The sequence below is a fragment of the Gouania willdenowi genome, chromosome 16, assembly GCF_900634775.1.
Source record: "Gouania willdenowi chromosome 16, fGouWil2.1, whole genome shotgun sequence".
Classification (NCBI taxonomy): domain Eukaryota; kingdom Metazoa; phylum Chordata; class Actinopteri; order Blenniiformes; family Gobiesocidae; genus Gouania; species Gouania willdenowi.
The window spans coordinates 5,635,171-5,656,668 of record NC_041059.1 but is presented as its reverse complement, the minus strand read 5'-3'; the positions used below and the strand labels follow the sequence as shown (position 1 = coordinate 5,656,668).

At 36.1% G+C, this 21,498-nt stretch overlaps 1 protein-coding gene across 1 annotated transcript in view; it reads left to right on the top strand.

The window, feature by feature from the left end:
- Window positions 1-2,462: 2,462 nt before the first annotated feature.
- fhl3a (four and a half LIM domains 3a) overlaps window positions 2,463-21,498 on the top strand; it is a 53,072-nt gene continuing 34,036 nt past the window's right edge. Inside the window, exon 1 of the mRNA XM_028470487.1 lies at window positions 2,463-2,629. The gene's annotated coding sequence lies outside the window, so the exon portion shown is untranslated. The remainder of the gene's footprint in view (window positions 2,630-21,498) is intronic.

Here is a 21,498-nt window from a genome sequence, read left to right as displayed (position 1 = left end):
ACTTTGATTTAATAATAGAAAACATGCCGACTCTTCTAGGTTTTTCTTGATTTCCTAAACAGATTCATTTCAACAACTAGAAAAAACACATTTTCAAGACTTTTGTTTATTCAATTAATCTCAGTACAAAATCTGACACAATCCTACAACTTCAACTCTAGATTGAGAAGTTCTTGAATAAACAAACTGTAGATGAAACAATAAAGATCTACCAACATATTCAAGTATAAAACAATTGTTTGAACTTTAATGACTGGCTAATAATAATTATCAACATATAATAATATAACAACCCTAATAAGCCTGACGTTTTATTATTTTTATTAGCCAACACATTTTAATAATAGACTATTGTTACAGTCTGCTTGCTCATTATTGTGGATGTGCTCCTGACTGAAATTCTTCAACCACAAACTCTCGTAAAACAAAACGCTCTACCATTAAGAACCAACGTGGTGCTCATTTTCGCTACTTAACTTTTGAGAGTAAATTGTGTCATGACTGGTTTAATGTTTGAAATGAAGACAATGCAACAGTGAACCAGGTGATGTTTTCTTATGAGGAACCCTTTGCACTTTTATTTTGAAGTGGTCTATACAAATAGGCAAGGTCGGGTATCATCAAAAAGCTCATCTCCACTAATGGTGGTTTTCTGTGATGTAAAACAACCTTGTGTGAAACACATTTTAAGTGTTTTTCAGTATCAACATCACTGTGTTTAGCTGTGTAATTGTATCATTACAGAACGACACTGGTTCCTCTAACACTTACATGACATCAACACAGGCCCATCCTCACATATTACTATTATAGATCGATGACGTTTATTTTCCAATTGTGTCATAAGACTGGGTCACATTCTTTAGAAAAGATTTCTCCCAGGCATTTAAAAAAAAAAAACACAGATCCAGGAGAAGAACCTGGGCTCCTGACAGTCACTTGAGAAGCTCCAACTATTCACATGTGTCACAGAATAAGCCTGAAGCTACTGTATGGCATATGAGTTTTCACTTTAAATAGAAATGTGTATTTCTATGCTAAACCTTTAAATAGTCACAATTTATTTATTTTTTCTAAACCAGGGGGTCATCTGCAAGAAGTTAAGAATATTTTCTGAACAACTTGAGCAATTTTTGCTTATTTTTACCCTTTTTCTGCAACTAAAGCCAACTTGCCATATTTCAACCAATTTTCATCACTTTTTCTTGGCATATTTTTGCTCCTTTTAATGCATTTTTGCTACATCACTTCTCCGTCAAATTTCATTGACTTCACTGCACGTTTTCCACTTTCAAGATATTTTTGGCACTTATAAACCCTTTCCACCACTTTTTCCACCTAATGTTGCATCTGTTGACCCATTATATTGTCACTTTTAACCTTTTTCCACCATATTTAACTCGTATTTGTAATTCACGATTTGTCATGCCAAATTGTTCCTAAATTACATCACCCCAACCCCCCTTTTTTTGTCACTTTTAAGCTAAGATTGACACTTCAAACCCTTTTTTTTAATTTTTTTTTTTTTTTTTGCCATTTTTCTGTCTGTTTTTGGCCACTGTAATTTGCATCTCTTAACAAATTTCTGTGGTTTTTAATCCCATTTTACCACCTTTTTCACCATTTTTAACCCATTTTCTTTCTGATTAAAACAAGGATTTACATCTTTAAGATGACTGTATACTATGGCACAAATAACAATAAACTTGGATAACAGTAGATATTAGTCAGATAAACATAAGAGTTTGTGGGTTTATAATCACAATAGCAATTTTCTAGATAGATAGATAGATAGATAGATAGATAGATAGATAGATAGATAGATAGATAGATAGGTAAATGGACAGATGGATGGATGGATAGATATAGTTCGACAAGATATTGCAATATTAAAATGTCACAAGATGTATCGTCGAGGATATGAATGGTATTACGAGGGTGGGGGTTTGTTTTTATTTTTCATATTCCTATATTTATCTTTTTCTTTTCTTTTTTTGTGTTCTTTTTCCTTCCCAAAAAAATATTGTATCACTATTGTTAGCTAAGTATCTTATCGTATTGTAAACTCAGTGTATCGTCCCATCTCTAGTAAATAGATAGAGTGCAGGTATAGTGCTTAACACTTTAAAAGAAAGAAAATCAAAAAAGTTGTTAAGCTGTAATATAAATAAGCGCACTGGGAGCTGTTGTAAAACAGTCAACCTCTGGAATGGTTTTTGGTTTCCAAAAACAAATATTGTAATTGTTTGATCTTATTAAATATTATAATTTCCATCTGAACTTCAACAATACAAACCCAACAGATTTCATTGAAGTCTCTGCTGTGCCTCCTCCCAGTCCTCCCAGTCCTCCCAGTCTGTGTCTCATGGATCTTTTTGAAGTGCTGGAGAAAAGGAGGAGGAGGAGGAGGGATGATCTGTTCTAACGGAGGCGGGATCTTGTGACTCACCAGTAAACTTCCTCAGTTGTTGGACAAAAGTAACCGGTAAGCTGCGTCTCTGTGCCGCAGTGCTTTGACTGTGAGTGACAAAAGAAAACGGAACAGAAGTGTTCTTCATCAGACTGACGGAGCGACGCTTCTGAGAGAACCGAGTCACGAACCGAACCGAACCCGAACCGAGGCAGAGAGGTGCGTTCCTCCACTGTGTGTCATGACGTCACTGCACTGTTTTATATTCACTGGAAAATACACATGCACAGAATGAATGAAGTCACAAGTCAATCATATACAGACTGACTTTTTCTACATACTTTTGTTTTAAAGGTTACTAAAACCAACTGCTTAACAACTTTTAAAGTAGGGATGACTTAAGTTTACAACAATGAACTGTAATACAAGTATTGAAACTTTAAGTTTTCCTGTATTTTATCATTCTAATGCTTATATTTATTGTAGTGTTTTTTTTGTTTGTTTTTGTTATTTGAGTAATTATTCCTAAATGATAACATTTGATAAGAAAATAAGATTTAAAATATTTTGTTAGTCATCTTGAAGGTGTATTTATACGGAAGAGGAATAGGGCCGATTTTGATGGAGAAATTAATTTTGATAAAGTCAAAATTTTGAGGATAATGTAGAAATATAAATGTTGAGATTAAAGTAGAAATTTTTAGAGTAAAGTAACAATTATATTTATATTTATTCTCGAAATTTCCAACTTTTTTCTTGGTCTGCCCAAAAATCGTTTTTCTATCAAAATTGGCTCTAATCCTCTTCCGTAGTATTAGATGTTTTTAGTCATGCAATTTTTATTAGTATCTTTTATTGTAAGAATTGTTTACTGTCATGGTGAAAAAAGTTGTAAATGAAAGCAAGAGTGGACTTGGATTTTTTTTTCTTACATCCAAGTTAAAGGAACTATTTTTCTCTATTGCATATGACTGACAGAAATATGTTAATCACATTATTGTTGATTTAATTATTTTACTGCTGATTTTAATGTTCTTATTGATTTTTAAAGTGGCAAATGTTTTCTGTTGCACTTTTTAATTATGTAAAGCATAGTGAGTTTGCCTTGTGTATAAAATGCACTATACAAATACATTTGCCTTACCTTAGACTTGTCACTATAATAAGTATGGGCATAGGCGGAGTTTGAGATTCTTGTCAGGGATGGTGCAAATGAAAAAAAAAAATGAAAAATTGAGATTCGTGCCAACCACAATGTGTGCAATATATACAATAAAGCAAAAATAATTAGTAACATAATTGATAATGTTAATGACTACAAAAATTAGAGTCAACGCGTCATTTATTGTTGTAAAATATAAATTCATGATGAAATCAGGCCAGCGGCCACTTTCTGCTTCATTTATGCTGCAGTATCATACACAAAACACTGGGAGCAGTGTCACTTCACCATTTACATTGTGAAGAAGAATTGCGCAAAACAGAAGAAGAACCAACCTAAAGTCTCAAAAGTTTGGGACCATATCACTGAAACTTTATTCTAGTATTTTTTAATAGAAAAGCTAATGAATTCATATATATTTTGAAGAGCCACTGTGTTTTATGGCACTTAAAATATTTGTATGTTATGTAAATTGTATTATTGTAATATTTTGTATGAATTTGGAAAAACTGTAATGAAAAGTTTTGACCACTAGGGCTGGTCCGGTCTGCTAGGGTTTTTTTTTTTTTTTTTTTTTTTTTTTTTGACAAGCGAGTGGAGGCAGACATAGTAACAGGTGGCCAAAAATAATCTAAAAGTGGCAAGAAACGAGTAAAAAGTAACTAAAATGGGCCAAAAGCAGTCAAGAGTGGCCAAAAAATGACCAAATAAAGAGGAACCAGGTGGTATGTAATGGTAAAGGGTAGCTTTAATGGGCAAAATGTGGCAAACAATAGAGAAAAATTGCAACAATGTGCAACAAAAAGAGGCAAAATGTAGGGGAAAAGGAAATAAGAGATATTTATTGGACAAAAGTTAGCTTATATGGATGTAAAGTGGGCAAAAAAGGGGAAAAATTATAAAAAGTGTGGAAAAAAGGTAGCTAAAGTCTGAATAAAGTGTCAGAACTTTTGGAAAAGGGGCAAAAATTGTACAAAGGAAGTTGCAAAATGACCAAAGGAAATAGGTAAAAAGGGGTTAAAAAGCTTCCCCCTTTTAAGGTTTTCTGGGGGAATAATTAAGACATAAAGAGCCACACGTTGAGCATCACTGCCTTAATAACTGCTTCTACGAGGTGTTCACTGATAATGTAGTGAGCTGGTCTGAACAGAAAGAGCCAGAGCTGAATTTTTGTCCCAGTCCACCCCTGCATGTAGTGCCATATGGGAGGAATCAAATAAGTGGCATGCCTTCACTGAAGCAATAGACGTGACTTGTGTGACCCAGTGAACTGCGAGGAGCAGGAATTAGACCGACAACTGTTGTGTCACAGAAGCTCCCAGCTGAGGCTTGTGCAGCAGAGGCCTCTGAAAGCAAAGCCCCTCAGGCTAAACACGTCTTTTCTTCAGAAGGAGGAAGTGGGCTATATGGCAGTGTGTGTGTAGTGTGGAGTGTGTGCTTAGGATGGGTGTGTCTGGGCCACAAAAACTCTTGGTTTGTTTTAGGATCAGAAAAATCCATCACGTAGGAGCACGTAGTAGGAGTTGTGTCATAAAACTGAAGCTGTTGCGTCATTAAGGTGCAGCAAAGCACGCAGGGAAAGTGTTTAGGCATGCCATCAGGAGAAAAACCTCAGGAGCTAAGATGGAGACGCAGGGTTTTTTTTTTAAACAATTCCTGTCGCTCATACATAATGTTGTTTTTCCCTAATGTTGCTGAGGTAGCAGCTGGTGAGGGGTGATGTGATGTTTTGGCTGGAGTTGGAAGAACTTGTGGAGGCACGATGACACCCGATAAGGGATGAGGACTTGCCCAGATAGACGTGACACTAAAGAGCTGTTTTACTGGGTTAGAAGAAAAGGAAAGTGTTCAACAACGTTGTAGTCAATGAACTGTGTAAACAAACAGCTTTACTCCTCCATAGTTTGTTAATAAGGTATCATGTTGAAACTAAAATTCAAGTTTAGCCTGTAGTTTCTTTTTTACGACGGCATATTAGGGCCACATTCAAAAATAAAATAAAATCTGGGCACTACGAGATTATGAATAAATGAAACCTTAACATAATAAAGTTGTAATGTTTCGAGACAAGAGTCATAATATTTTGAGAATAAACGTGGATCATAATAAAATCTCTAAAATCTCTAAGATTAGAGTCATATTAGGACCACATTAAAATAAAAAATAAATTCAGGGCACTACAAGATTAAAGTCATAATATTTTGAGAATAAACACATATCTTAATAAAATTGCAGTTTTATGAGATTAGAGTCGTATTAAGGCCATATAAAAAAAAAAATATAAAAAAAATTGGGGCACTACTAGATCAAAGTTTTAATTTTGCTGGACAAAGTTAATCTTTAGTTAAACATCTAGTTGTTTAGCTCCTCTCACCTCCAAATAATTAAATACATGATTTTAAATGCTATGTTTATTCAATTATTGTTAATTATAAAAACTTTTATTAATGCAATTTAAAGATTTTGTATTCATATTTACTCATAATTAGTAAAGGGCGTAGCATTTATTATGAGGTTGTTATTATAAGCTAGTTCAGTGATTCTTCTGCGCCGCCGTTTCAAGACTAGAAAGATTTCAGGAATCCCCGCCAAAAAATGTTTTCAAGAAATCGGGGGGGGGAAAAAAGGTTTATTTATTTATAATTAAAAAGTTAAAGAATTGTTACTATTCATCTTCAAAACTCATAAAAATTACATAAAATGTGCAATCACAAATTTTTGAAAAGCAATAACAAAGGGAAAAGGGAAAATATTTTTCTTATTTTTAATGCTTAATGTTAAGCAAAGCCGTTCTCGTGCACAAGAAGTGTCTAAAACCAGCAATAGAAGTTCTTAATAAAGACGTCTCCTTGCACCAATGCATTTGAATTCTGCGGTAAAGCCTGACACAAACAAACCTCTTTTTACAATAAGTGTCTGAGACACTTAAAACCTGCCCTCCAGGCCTGGGCTTGGATACCCTTTATTTACACCAAGCAGTATTTGAACTTTATGACCACTGACAGGTGAAGTGAATAACTTACTTAATAGCTTGTTTTCTCTTTACGCCGTCACCTGTTGTTTGGCAGAATGTATTAGGCAGAAAGTGAACATTTTGTTCTAAAAGATATGTTGGATAAAGAAGAGAGAAAAAAACACAACAAGCTCAAGGATTTAAGGACCAAATAGCTAGATCAGTGGTTCTCAACCTTGGGGTCAGGATCCCATTTGGGCTCGCGAGACACTGTGAAGGTGTCACCAGATGCCTCAAGAATATTTTCGGAACAATTTGAGCCCATTTTTGCTTATTTTTACCCTTTTTCTGCAATTACACCAAACTTGCCATATTTTTTTACCTATTTTCATAACTTTTTTTGCCATATTTCTGATCCTTTAATGCATTTTTGCTACAGTACTCTCATTTCTGCCACTTTTCCATCAAATTTCATTGCCTTTCCACAATTTTTTTCCACCTTCAAACATTTTCAGCATTTAAAAACCCTTTCCACTGCTTATTTTTGCCATTTTAACCACATTGACGATTTCTCATGCCCGTGTCATATCACTTTTTCTGTCTGTTTTTGGCCACTCTAATTTGCAACTTTTAATTAATTTCTGTGGTTTTGAAAATCCCATTTCATCACGTTTTCCACCTTTTTTTTGTTACTTTTACCTAATTTTATACCTGATGAAAACAAGGATTTACATCTTTAGGGTGACTATATACTAATAATAAAATAATAATAAACTTCCTGGATAACAGTGGATATTTTTCTGATAAATAAATAAATGTGGAGCATAATTTTGCTGACTTAGAAATTTAACAAAATATTATTCAGGTACCGGTAGTTATAATGTAATGTGTTCTTGTTGAAAGCTGAAACTTTTATTTTTATTTAAAGTAACAGGATATAGTTTCGCTTTCTATTTTGACTTTATTATTTACAAAAAAAAATGACAAGTCACATTGTGCATTCACTAATGAAATGGTACTAATGGTACTTTCACAGATTTGACCAGTTTCACATCTGGGATGTTGGTTTTTGATAAATCCCATGAGCTGCGTAATGCATTTATTTGCTTTTCTTCTCTCTGTGTTTCACTGACCGTGGTCACATTCTTTGGAGGTCCCAGTGTTTTCCAGAGGTTAGCCCAGCATGGTGGTTGGACGCTGGCCAGGTCTAAACTGCACTGGCACTTCAGCTAAATGACTTGGGCTGCTTGTGGCCAGTTGGCACTTACTGAACACTAGCCAACGATAATGATAAAGACATCGGCGGTCAAGTGTCTGCAGGTGGTTTTCTTGATTTATCTGTTTGTTTTCTTCTTTGAATCACACAATTATATTTTTGCAATTGCTTTCACTAGATTTTGTTAATGAAATGTGTATTATTGACTTTCCTATGCTCAAAAATAGATCCAGTATGGTTTCAATGCTATTTCATTCTCTTCCAAAAAATCCACCAAAGATTTAAACGAGTCAAATACAGATTTGTACATTAAAACTACTTGCTCTAATTGTTTTTAAAGCCTGTCTAGCACACATCTAGAAAGTTTTGCCTTTTCCGTTTCAGAGTTTACCCATTTCCATGTCATTTACACGTCAGTTTAGACATTTCCGTCCCTATTTCACCAGCTTTCCCATTTCAGATTTCAGTACAGGCTAGTAATCTTCCCGCAATTGCGCCAACCACACTTAATACTTAATAGACTTAAATACTGTAATTAATTTCAGATTTGTACACAGCAGAATTGCAAAGTCTGTCATATTACCACAGATTTTGTGCGATAATTGACATTTCAGAATCCCTGACTACCCATCGAATTACATGGAAATGCGTGATATTTTACGCAAAACATTCATATATTCAGTGATAAATTGCAAATTTCACTTGATTTTTTATTTTATTTTTAAAAATCTATTTAGAAAGCAATACTTGCATCATAGTTTATTTTTTGTTTCAGAAGGTGAATTTTCTTGTCGGTTTTTCGCAATCACGGAAAATACACATCACATATGTTTGCGTGAGATGTGACATGCAGCCGTTTTACAATGAAAAATATCTTGAAAATGCAAGTTATTGATCCAAAGTCTGTCGGTAAGGGTTTAGTCCATGTCATATACTGTAGATATTTCAATTTCAGAGGGTGAAGTCTGTCATTCAACAGATTTTGTGTGGGAATTTACATTTTCTTCTCCCTGACCACCCATTAATGTGCATTGGAAATATGTGATATTTTACCCAAAACATGCATATGAGGCTATATTCAGTGTTAAATTGCAATTTCCACTTGCTTTGGTTTAAAAAATGACAAAAAAACTATTTAAAAAACAACAAGAAAGTGAATTCCGTGTTTTCCTGTTCGTTTCCCATGATCACTTGAAAATAGGAGGCCCAACACATCGCATGTACCGCAAACAATACTTTTTCTACATATTGTAAATATTGTGTAGTAACTTCTAGTAATGTGTATGGATCTTTGCTCAATAGGAAGTGGGAATGGGTGACGTACATAAAAACTGTCCTCATTTCCTGAAAAAGATGGAAGTGACTTAAAGTTTCCTGCTCTGGGATGACCAGGTGCTGCAGTGTTATTGTAAGTGTAAGACTTTCTTCAGGGAAGCTTTGTTAGAATACGGTAAACGTCTGAAATTTGATTCTCTTCACCAGACTTTCAGTTGGATGTTATGTTGACTTTCCTCTGCACTTGATTCATCTGGACTCATTATTCTTCTTCACGAGAACATTTACTTTATCTGAGATTTTATGAGACTTTTTTTAGACAGCAAAGTAGTGTTAAAGGTAACTTTCGGATGAGGTAATTATATTCCTCAAGAGAGCAATTAAAGGATCGTATACCAACTCTGAATGTTCGCAAAAGACTGGCTGTTTTCAAAAGACACAAACTTAGTAAATACTCTGAAATGTTGACACCATGCTTGATTTTACTCATCCTTTTACCATCCAAACTGTTGAAATTCTGAGACATTCTTGTCTTATCAGAGTTCCCACACATGAAACAGATGTTGTTTGGGTGGCAGGAAACCCATTGACTTGTGTCATTATCATCCCCGCTCTGCCTTGCCTTGAAGAAATGTTTGAGTCAAATGTAGACAAAGTGGTTCTCAAGAACTCGTTGAATAATGTCAAGAATAATGTGCTACAGGTCCCTCCTCCTCATGCACCCATTCTTTTATGTTCTCAGTATTAGGAATTAAAGTCCTTACAAACAAGTTTTTAAATATTTTAATGGTCAGAACATTGGTGCTTACAAATGAGGTCCTAGTGTGAAAAGTAAACATTTCCACTGATAGGAATATCAATATATTGATGTTGCCCTCACTGACCCATTGGAACCATTGATTTCAATCAATCATAGTAGAGTTTTGGATCGATTCAGATTCTCCAAATTGACTTAATTCCATTCGCAATTCTATTCGACTCCATTTCATTTTCGACTTGGTTAAGGATTTTTCAGTGACAGCCACAATTTTACTTCAATATGGAATAGATTCTCAGAGACCTACTGCTGTAAATAATAGAAACCAATGATAACTTGGTGCAGTACTAATAATATTATTGTTTACAATATTTTTTTGAGCACACAACACCTCATTACACAAGACATAATAAGTTATTGATTTTAGGATTGTATGAATCGATATTGGACCATTCAAAGGAAAATCAATTTAAATCGATTAATCGTTTGATTTTTTTTAAACCAGCCCCAACTGAAAGCATAGACAAACCAGGCACTTTCTCCACAACAGATTGCATCTCCATCAACACTGCTGAACATTGCACGCAGTGTATGGAAGCTGAAAGCTAGAAGTTGACCAACTGGTGACTTTTATTGAAAATGACACTGGAGCCACCACAACATTAATGACTTGGGACGTGTTTTTAAATGGAGCTGAAGTCTGAGTAAGACTAGAACAGGATTCACAGACCTTTCTGAAACTGTGAGCTACTTCATAGGTACGGTATAATCCAAAGGGCTACCAGTTTGAAAAGCACTTCTTAAATACTTAACATTCACGGTTTTGCTTTAAATAGATGGTAAGATAATAAGGAAGGCCAGCAGTAACTTAAAAAGATTTTTAAGTTTCAACATGCAACATTTTATTTCTCCCAATTTATTCAATTGTTTCATTTTCATTACATTGCAAAGAAAATTATCCTCTAACAAACAACTTTTAACTAATATAACATGCAACATTTCTAAAATGTAACTAATATGTCATATTTTACAAAAATCCACCATGCATTTTTGAAAATATATCTTACATCATATTATATATAACATACCGCTGACCAGACACCAGATCTGCAACACTTAAAAACATATGTCACAATGTTTTAGTGAAAATAGATGGTAATTTAATGCTAAAATTTTATCATGTGCAGCAGAATTTAACTCTACTAAGTACAAACTACAGCTGTCATATGTATTTATCTTTGTAAGTTTGAATCCTGGAAAGTAAATCAAATTTCAGATGGAGCTCATTGGTGACATGGTCCATGCGGGCTACCTGTGTCCGTGACCCCTGGTCTAGATTAATCAAAGTTATTCCTTCTCTGAAGATGTTCTTGTTCACTGGCCTAATTTAGTAATAATCTGAGAGCATGCAGTAAACAGTGCTTATCCACTCAGTGACACACAGCAGGCATCAAACAAGGCCTCCAACGCTCGGGGCTGAAAATACCACATTTTAAAACCCTGCAAAGGAGAGAGTAAGAGAGAGAAGACTGTTAACAAAGTGTTCCTCGACAAGTGGCAGGACTCTGTTCTCATACCAGATGTAATGGAGAGGAAATTAAACCTTGGCTTATACGTGCATGAGTTGTAGTTTCACCAAACTTCAACTCTGTGCTGTCACAATGGTTGTGTCTTTATATGGCTTCTGGCTTCAGTGGGCTGCATTGGATTTGAACTTGAAGGCTCTTTCTAGTGATGCACTGAAAATTCAGCCATCGGAAATTTTGGCCCAGACACTTCTCTCATCAAAACAACCCTGCCGTTGTAGGATTAAAGCACCGCGTACAAGAAGTGATCCACACAGCAATGGATGTGGAGAATATGCATAGACTCATGCCAGGATCAGACTTCACTGTGATGAAGCAGATAAGCTGCTCTTCATCAAGAAATGAAATGCACTTTGTGTTTGAACCAGTGGGCGTGCACTGAGCTGTTCCCACTCAACGTTCTCGAAGCCAGAATACGGCGCTTAGGGGCGGTTCCATCTTGCAATTTTGACGTCATTTGGAGCCAGAGTCTGCGCAGTAGGGTCCGGCGGGAGGAGCCCTGGTAGCACACCCCGCCCAAATAGCGTACTGCCCGGATGACTTACGCAGCCCAGCTACGCCAAGAACACACGTTTTTACTTACCAAAAAAATTGCAAAGGTCGGTTAGAACAGTTTACTGCAGAACAAATCATTTTGACAGCTCAAAAAAGACGAAAAACCTGAATGGAAAAGTTAAATGGCGTTTTGGCTTTCCTTCACGACGTAGCTGCTATTCACAAAGAGAGCTACGCAAGACCCGCGGCTGTCAATCAACATCATATATGATGTAAAATCCTGTTTTTCAACCTCAAATACCTTGTTTAAAACAAGTTTCACAGAAAGATTATCACTTGAACACAATGTAGGGTGATAATAACTAATGATCACAGCAGAGTTTAGGTTTGGAAACAAATTATGTGACGAGTATTTTAACTTTACAGTTTGACCAAAATCCCATCTGTTATCATTGAGGATGCAGGGTTTATGACCTATACTGCAGCCAGTCAGCAGGGGGAGCTCTAAAAAAAGCTTTACTTCCCCATGAGGGTGTCGTCCATTCTTTTTACAGTCTATGGTCCGTGCTAGCTGTCTGTGCTAGCTGTCCATGCGAGCCGCTACATTGAGGTGGTTGCGAAGGCTGCAAAGCTCCTGTGATAAGGCAAACTCTTTCTTGCACAATTTGCACACAACTCGGCTTTGGTTTTCCATCCATGTTTTAAAAAGCCAAAATTAACACAAACGGAGCTGAGCAGCTCGGCATTCTCCCGTCTTATTATTGCAGGCTGTGCATCAGTATTAATGGTATAGATTACGCGCTTTTTTTTTTTTTTCATTAAAAAATAAATAAATAAAGGTTCCGCACGGTTTGGAGTGCTAATATAAAGCTATTAACGGCGGGTTTTTGTTAATGCATTATTTTTTCCTGTAATTAATAATTTGCAAATAACGTGTTAAAGTGACAGCCCTAATTTTTAATTGATTTATGGTTTGAAGCATTAATATTAATTTATGCAATAGCAATGCTTTGATTTCAGTGAGGTTAGTACCCAGTCAGAGCCATAAATGCAATGGTTTTGGGTGAAGAATTTTCATTTTGGTGCATCTCTAGTTCTTTCTTCATTATATGCAAGGAGTTAACCTAGTTGGAGATGACACTAGACATGATATGTGTTGCGTGGTATTGGTTTTCAGCACGTTTGTAGATAATATAAATTGTACTGGTAGCTATTATTTTCTTCAAATGTACAATTACAAAAGCTGCAGAACTGGATTCCAGTAGTGAACCCTTAAGGACCTTATTTGTAGAAGCATTTGTTCACTTAAGCAGTGTATTGTCCTGTTTCTAATAAATACACCAGTGTTGATTTGACATCTGTGGCAGAGAGCATTCCCCTCTCTGAAAGTAAACACTGTCAAAGTGCCTGCTCTGCATGATAAAACTAGCAAGTGATCAAGAATGTGTCTCTGCGGCGTTGCCCCATCTTTCTACACCATCGTTTTTTTTTTTTGACATTTGCACACTTGTATTTACAGGCACATACTTACTGTATGCATACTTCTTGTTATTTTTGTGGATTTAATGGACAAGTGATGGTCTCTCTGGATGAAACAGGCTACAGCAAGCTACAGATTCATGTAAAAAACAAAATGCATCCTCCCTATAGTAAAAGATTTCTTACCCTTCCTTAGGGAGGGCTGGTGATGGTCACAATTAAGCAATAAAATAAATCAATGTATTTTATTGCAATAACAAAATATGCATTGCTGTCTCATAATGAATGCACTTCCTGTGGTGTTGACATTTGACAGCATGTGCAGACAAGATAAAAAAAAACAAAAAACAAAATGCACTTGGCTCTGTAAGGGCAAAGTTTATCATTACCATGAAAAGCTAAGATCATTGCATTGAATCGCATGCGCGGGAGGTTTCCTGGCATCCTTTGCCTCCGTCTATTCCTTCACCTTGATGAGGTACCGGCTCGTCCTCCTGCGAAGTCTTGTGGAAGCCATAAATGGCAGAAAGTGGCCTTTGTGTGGCTATAAAAGGACATCAGCTTCTCAATGAAGCAAACAACAGGAAACCAATGGGGATTCTGTGGCTTCTGTAGTTGAAATTAAGAGTTCATAGGGAAATAATGAAATACTCCATCTGTAATTAGTATAGTTGTAAACTAATACAGGGACTACTGTCCATACCACAAAATAAACATCTTGAAAAGTAGTTTGAGTGAAGAAATGTTGAGGGTTCATCCCCATCACATAAAAAAACCTCAAACAAAGGAGCTTGTTTTAATCTCACTTTGTTAGTAAAGTTATCTGAGGTGCAATGAGGTCATTTTCATGAGATGCCATCTTATTTTTGATAGTGTGTTCTCAACAAGGCACTCATTTGGAGCTCAGGGTGTTTGTTGTGTGTAGTGTGAGTCTAGCCAGAGGTCAGCCTGGTGCAGTAGTGGCTCAATGACTCACAGACCTCACATGTTGTCTCGTAAAAGCTTGTTATTATATTATAAGGTTTGTAAGAAGGCGACCTACAATAAAATCAATCATCGCTTTAGCAAGCATTAAAAATAAAGAAAACTTTCCCACAGCTGGGAAATACCCCCTCGCCCACATTACCTGTTATTATTATTATTACTTAATTATCACTGCAATGTTCTAAAATACGTGATTGCACAATTTAGTTTATATGAGTTTTGAAGAAGAAGTAATTCTAGCAAATTCAAATTTGTCTTCTTTGAATAATATGTTGAGTTTTCATTTATTCAGACAACTTCTTTCAGGAAATTTACTTTGATCTCCTGACATGTTTCGACTGCCAACTGTCAGTCGTCCTCAAAGGCGTCTGCTGATTGCTTTTCTTTATGAAGCCCGATGGTCTCTTCTCGTCAGGGGACGTGGCCAGCGTGACAGAACTGTCAAGTTGGCCATGTTCAGAAAGAACACATCAAAGCAATCAGCAGATGATTCTGAGGAAGACTGACAGTTGGCAGTCGAAACATGGCAGGAGATCAAAGTAAATTTCCTGAAAAAAAATGGAAACCTTAGCAAACTATTTTCACCATTTTGTTGAATTTTTTGGGAACACTTTACTTGAAGTTTTATAAATAAGATTGATATTACGCTGTCATCATTATCACATGAATAAGTTGTCATGAAGTCTGTCATTAATTGTCGTCCTGAACCCTAACCTTAAAGGTCCCATGTCATGCTATTTTTCACCCATCTCCATTTGTTCTAAAAACCCCCAAAACATAATATTTAAGGTTTATTTTCCCAAACTCACCTGTTTTCCAGAGTTTTAGCCTCTGAAAAGTCATTTTCTGAGCAATTCTACACAAACAGGCTGATTTGGGGCCTACTTATGCATAATCATGAGTGGGCGTGTCTATAAACGGGACACTGACTACCTCCTCCCCGCACGGTGACATAGGGCCAGAGTACGGCCCGCCCTCCTCCCACCCACTCCGTAGCCTAGCTCATGCTGCTTTATAAACACAAGACAGAGTGTGGGGGCGGGGCGTTCACCGGTACATACATAGACTGTAGAAAATTCATACATAGCACTGCGCAAAAGACACTGAAATGCTCACCTTCGTGGGCACGGCAGAGAGCTTCCTGGAGCGCAACAGAGAACATTTGAGAACCACTGGTCTAGGTTGTACCATCTCTTCTGGCCTAGGTAAACTACATGGTACAAGTTCATGCGCCCTGTGATCCTGAACAGGATAAGCATTAGATGGATGAATGGATGGATGAATGGATGGATGGATGGATGGATGGAGGGATGGATGGATGTGCTCATCATTACTTTTCCTGAATTTCTTGAGTCCAAAATGTTCATCTTGAAAACACAACCGCGTTGCACGCTGACAGTGGAAATTAGAGCAATGGTTAAGATGCAGGCCAGACAGTGAGCACAGCGCCAATGACACAAGAACCATGACTTCACCATGGAAATATTCAACCCTTAAAAACCCCATCTCTCATCTTATTGCAGGCCTTCTGAGCAGTGGTGAATGGAAAAGCTTTAATGCTAAAAAAAAAAAGGACTGGTAACGGCAGAGGTGTAAAGAGTACTGATATATCGTATACTCAAGTAGAAGTACTCTTACTTGATTGAAATTGTACTCAAGTTCAAGTAAGTCATACATACTCAAGTACAAGTAAAAAGTAGCTTAATTAAATAGTACTCAAAGTAAAAGTTACTCCCCCTCACACGTTTACTGTTGGTAATAAATCTTACATACAGTAAACATCTCATGTATAAACTTAAAAAAGCAGAGACCAAATCTTGCACAACGGGAACTTAATTTATTTTCCACAAAGGTATCTGTATAAAATTAAAGGTTTGTCAAAATGTACAATTCTTTTTCTTTTAATAAAATAACACCAATGAAATCAATTCAAAATAAAAATAAAATGTTCATGCTCTAAGTATAGCTACATTTATGAACTCTAAAACTGAGAAAATCACCAACATTCAATGCTGTTTTGGCGCGGTGCATTATGTTTAAAGCCATTTTCTTCTAAACACGTTAAATAGGTCATAAATTTACTTCCTAAAACATGTAAAAAGCCATTCAACCATTTAGAATCTAATTATTTAGCTACGTTTCACAAACTGTGTTTCAAATTTCTGTGTTCAGAATTTAATGTGCGGGCCAGAAATCATATCCGTGCTACGTAACGGAGCCATCATTAGCATAAACCCTTCCAGCGTGGGCGTGGTTCCAGCGCCTCTAACTGACACGCCCCCAGCGTCTCAGAGCAGAGAGAAGAGCTTGTTTTTCCATGTCTTTGAGACCAAATTTTATATACTTAGTGATTTTTTTCATCTTTCAAATTTGGCTCAGTGGTCATTGACACATATCTGTGGTTAAACAAACTCATAACATAAATGTATTTCTGCTTTACATGGACTTTAATCTGATTGGTCATCTATGATGTGATGCTTTTGATCGTTGTCTGGTCATTTTATTTTTCTGTAGTTTCACAATGTCCGTTGATCATTTTAAAACAAAAATAATAGATTACTCAGTAATGCTTGGGTTTAGAAATGTAACAAATTGCTTTACTCTTTTTTAAGTACAAGTAAAATGACTGATTTAGAAATATGCCCATAAAAGCAACTCATATACAGTAACGTGAGTAGTTGTCATCCATTACTTTCACCTCTGGGTAACGGCTATAGCTCTTCTTGCATGAGTCACGGCCATGTGACTTTTATACCAGTGTCACGGAATCCTTGGTCCAATCATAAAAGTGCCATAAATACTGTTGATTTACTCAAAGTGTGACACACATTTATACTTCACGTGATGGACGAAGAAGCCACAGAGCCATGACAAGAACCATTTGGCTCAGGCTAGTGTCTCATTTTGTGTCTGTTCTGTTGTCAGTGCTCGTTACTGAATCCCTCTAAAGCCGAGTATTCTCTAACACAGGTTAGAGTAGCAGGGCAAAAAAGGCGTTGGAGCGGATAAGCAGCAGGTAAGAAGTGTGGATAGATACAAAAAAGATGGACAGGTCTGCTTGGAAAGCAACATCATTCAGCCCTGTTATCAGTGTTTACCAAAGCACGTATTATCCACGTTGTTTCTCTATTTAACAGCAGCAGCAGCAGCGCACAGTTTGCATTTTATCACCGATAATGAATTAGGCTGAGAAGATGAATGGTGTTTTGCATGGCTGCATGATAAAGAGATCCCAGTGTGTGTGACACGTCCAGATAAGACCCTGACGGATTGCAGCTTTCTTCTGGCAAAGTCAAGGTAAAAAAACTAAACAAAACAAAAAAAAAAAAACCTTGAGGATTTTTGAATCTGCTGCACTTAAGCAAACCTCTAGGGATCTATTTTTAAGAAATGAAATAGATGTAGTAAGATTGTTGTCTATCAAATAAAGTCCTGTTTTCATGGCCTGGCTAATCTGTATGAGATTAATTCCTTGTTATTATCCAACACTATCTCAACAACAATCTCTATTCTTCTGCAGTCCCTTTAGTCCAGACATAGGCAAGTGACGGCCCGGGGGCCACATGTGGCCCTCTGTCTAATTTTATGTGGTCCCCTCAAAGTAAAAGTACACAAAACAAGAGCAAAAATACATTAAAAGATACAAATAATTACAATATTGCAAGAAAATACTGTAAAAGACAAGAGAAAAATACAGAAAATACTCCAAAAACACACAAAAATGAACAAAACGACAACAGTAATACACAAAATCACAGAAAATGACAACGAAAGTACTTGTACACAAAAAGACAAGAAAAATGACATCAGAAATACACAAAAATTAGGCCAAAAAACACAAAATGGCAGCACAAATACGCAATATGACTCCAAAAAACATATATTTTAGAGGAAAAATACACAAAAGGACTACAGCAGTGCACGAAATGCCTCACAACGAGTAAGACAACAACAAACATGCACAGAATGATAGAAAAACACTCGAAAGTACTAAAATAAACTTTTTCTTTCTTGTATTATTGCTCAGATCGCTCATTGTTCAAAATGCTGACATGAATGTTGATCATGTGACCCTTCAATCAAACAAACTCCATGGCATGCTCACTTCTGAATTACTACATATTGTGGTTAACCTTACCTAACCACTCTATTCTGAACGTGTGTGTAAATGCAAAGGCTTGTTAGAGCTCGATATGTGACAACGACCCAAAATGTTATAAAAAAAAAACATTTTATAATAAAACCTGAAATGTATTGACTGGTAAATAATGTAACAAGATACTGAGCCCAAAACGTAAAAATGTTTTGCCTTTTTCTTATTTATATACTTTATTTATATAAACATATACATACATACATACATACATACATACACATATATATATATATATATATATATATATATATATATATATATATATATATATATATATATATATGGAGGTAAAGAGAAAAGTTTTTATGTTTTGGGGCTCAGCATCTTGTTAAAAATGACAAATTAGTGCGAGTCCTGCACCGTCTGAACAATGTGTGAGCATACACTGAACTGGAGGAGGAGAGGGTTGTTGTTGGTTAAAAGGAGGGGAGCGAGGGCATGGTGAGCAGAATGTGAAGGGAGGCTTAAATGCATGGCAACATGATTTATGGACACCTTTGAAGTCGGCTCACAACATTGTCTTCTGCATTTCAGAGCCAAAACAGTCTCCCACGGTAGTATATGTCGAGAAGGGATGTAGAATTACTGCTGGTTTAAGGTTGCTTTGTTTGCCTCTCACTTATGCTCTTAATCATCTTAAAACAACCTTAAAACAGGCTAAAGTGAGTTGTTAGAATATCTGACGGATATGTGGCTCGCTCCTCACTAAACAATTAGAACACAGACGGGGCAACCTTTATCACAGCAGGGGCCACAAAAATATGATTGTCTGATCGGAGGGCCACATTATCAACGTTCATGTCAGCATTTAAAATAATGACTAATATAAATATTACAGTATAAGAGAACAAAGGTTTTTGTGGTGTTTATTTGTATTAGCATTGTTTCATGTGTTTATGGTGTAGATCTGTGTGATCTTTGTTGTTGTTGTCGTAGGCATTTTTGTTGATCATTTATGTGTTTTGTGTGTCATGAGTCATTTTGTGGTTTGAAGTTATTTTACGTGTATGTTATTTGTAATTTAGGGATTTTTTGTGTATATTTGTTGTCGTTTTCTGTGTTTTTGATGTCTTTTTACACATTTTTCTGTGGTTTAGTGTATTTTTCTCTCGTGTTGTATTTTTTTTTTTTCATTTTTTGTATTAGCGTTGTCGTTTAGTGTGTTCATGGTGTAGATCTGTGTGATTGTTGTTGTTGGCATTTTTATTAATATTTTGTGTGTTATGAGTCATTTTGTGTTTTGGAGTAATGTGTATTATGTTATTTGTAATTTGGTGATTTTTTTTGTGTATATTTGTTATATATCTTTATTATATCTTTTTGTACATTTCTATGTAGTTTAGTATACAGTTTTAGTTAAAGTTTTTTTTCATTTTGTGTAAGTGCATTTTTCTGTAATATTTTTTATGTTTTATAAGTAATTTTGTGCGTTGTCTTTGGGAGCCGCTCAAAATTAGAGCAAGTTCCTCATGTGGCCCCCGGGTCTGTATTAGAAGGTCAAAGCAAACAGGGAAATGAAGAGGGTGCTCCTTCTCTGAAAGTAAAACTTTAGTCTTTCCAGTTTCGACCTCTCTCTCCCTCATCATGACATCATTGTTTGAACACGTGAAGCTGCATTTTCATCCTCTGATTGGCTAAATGTGACTCGGCATTCGTCGATCCTGGTTAATCAGCTCAGTCCGGATTCATCATCTCCTCAATTTGTTTGAATTTTTTATAAAAAGGAAAGCAGAAAAGCCATGGATCATGGATATAAGGGTAATAACCTACAAAAGGAAGTCTCCTTAAAAAGACAATAATAAAGCTTTGGTGTGTGTGTGTGCACACACAAGTTGCTCATTGTCCAATGGAACGGTTGCTACCATGCTGTAGGTGGAAACGTGTCAGAGTGAGTTTTTAAAAATGCCTTTTGCAAACAAAAGTGTTAATAATTCCCAGAGATGTCTTTGTTTAAGGTTACAGATATCTGTGTGAACACAATGAATGATTTATTAGTCTTTATCGGTCTTCCTTGACTACTTCTATCAATTCAGCAAAATAGAAAGTCTATATATGAAACAAACTCAGCTGGAGTTTTATGTTTTTTCATGTATGATTTGTTAAAGGTCCATCCATCCATCCGTCTTCATACCCGCTTATTCCCGTTTAACAGGGTCACGGGGGTCTGCCGGTGCCAATATCCGGCTCTCATAGGGCGCTGGGCGGGGGTACACCCTGGACAGGGCGCCAGTCCATCACGACCTTTTTGTTAAAGGTCGTTTAAAGAAAAAATAACTACAGACCAAACAAAACGGGTTAAATACTTAATCTGATTTGTATGAGTGTTCCTATTGCTGTCAGATAAAATACATAATGTAGACCTCATAGATCAATAGATTGAAGATCATTTGCTATAGAAAAACAAATGCAAATGGTTTGTTCTGATCTTCACTGTAAACACTCAGTTTGTTAACATACTTGTTGGAAACGTTTTCTGCATTGCATTGTGGGATGTGCAGTCTCGTAGCCGGATGCATTGAAGTGTTTTCACTTCATTCTTACTGTGATTTTTTGTGTTTGCCCCTTAAAACTCTGCCAAAGTGACTTCCAACACATTTCTGGTATTTTCACTGAAAGTCGTGGCAAAACAATGGCGGATGTTTATTTTGGGGTTTACGCGTAAAAATCTGTATCCTGCCGAAATGTTGCAGGTGTCCAGCCATCACTGTTGTCCTTGTCGGGTGAAGAAACACAAGAAATCACAATAAGAATGTAAAGTAAAAATACTTCTATGCATCCGTCTACAGGACTTCACATCCCACAATGCAATGTATTGAACTTTCCCGACAATGACAATAAGAGTGTTTACAAAAACCTTTGAGAGGCAATTTCACTCTTTCACATCTTTTTTTGGAGCTATGAGGCCTTCACTATGGCTGTGTTTGAAATGTCACACTAACATATTATATACTACAAATTTGATGACTAAACTGTCTACTATATACTATGTATGAATAGGATGATGAGCGTTCCCACTGAAGTATAC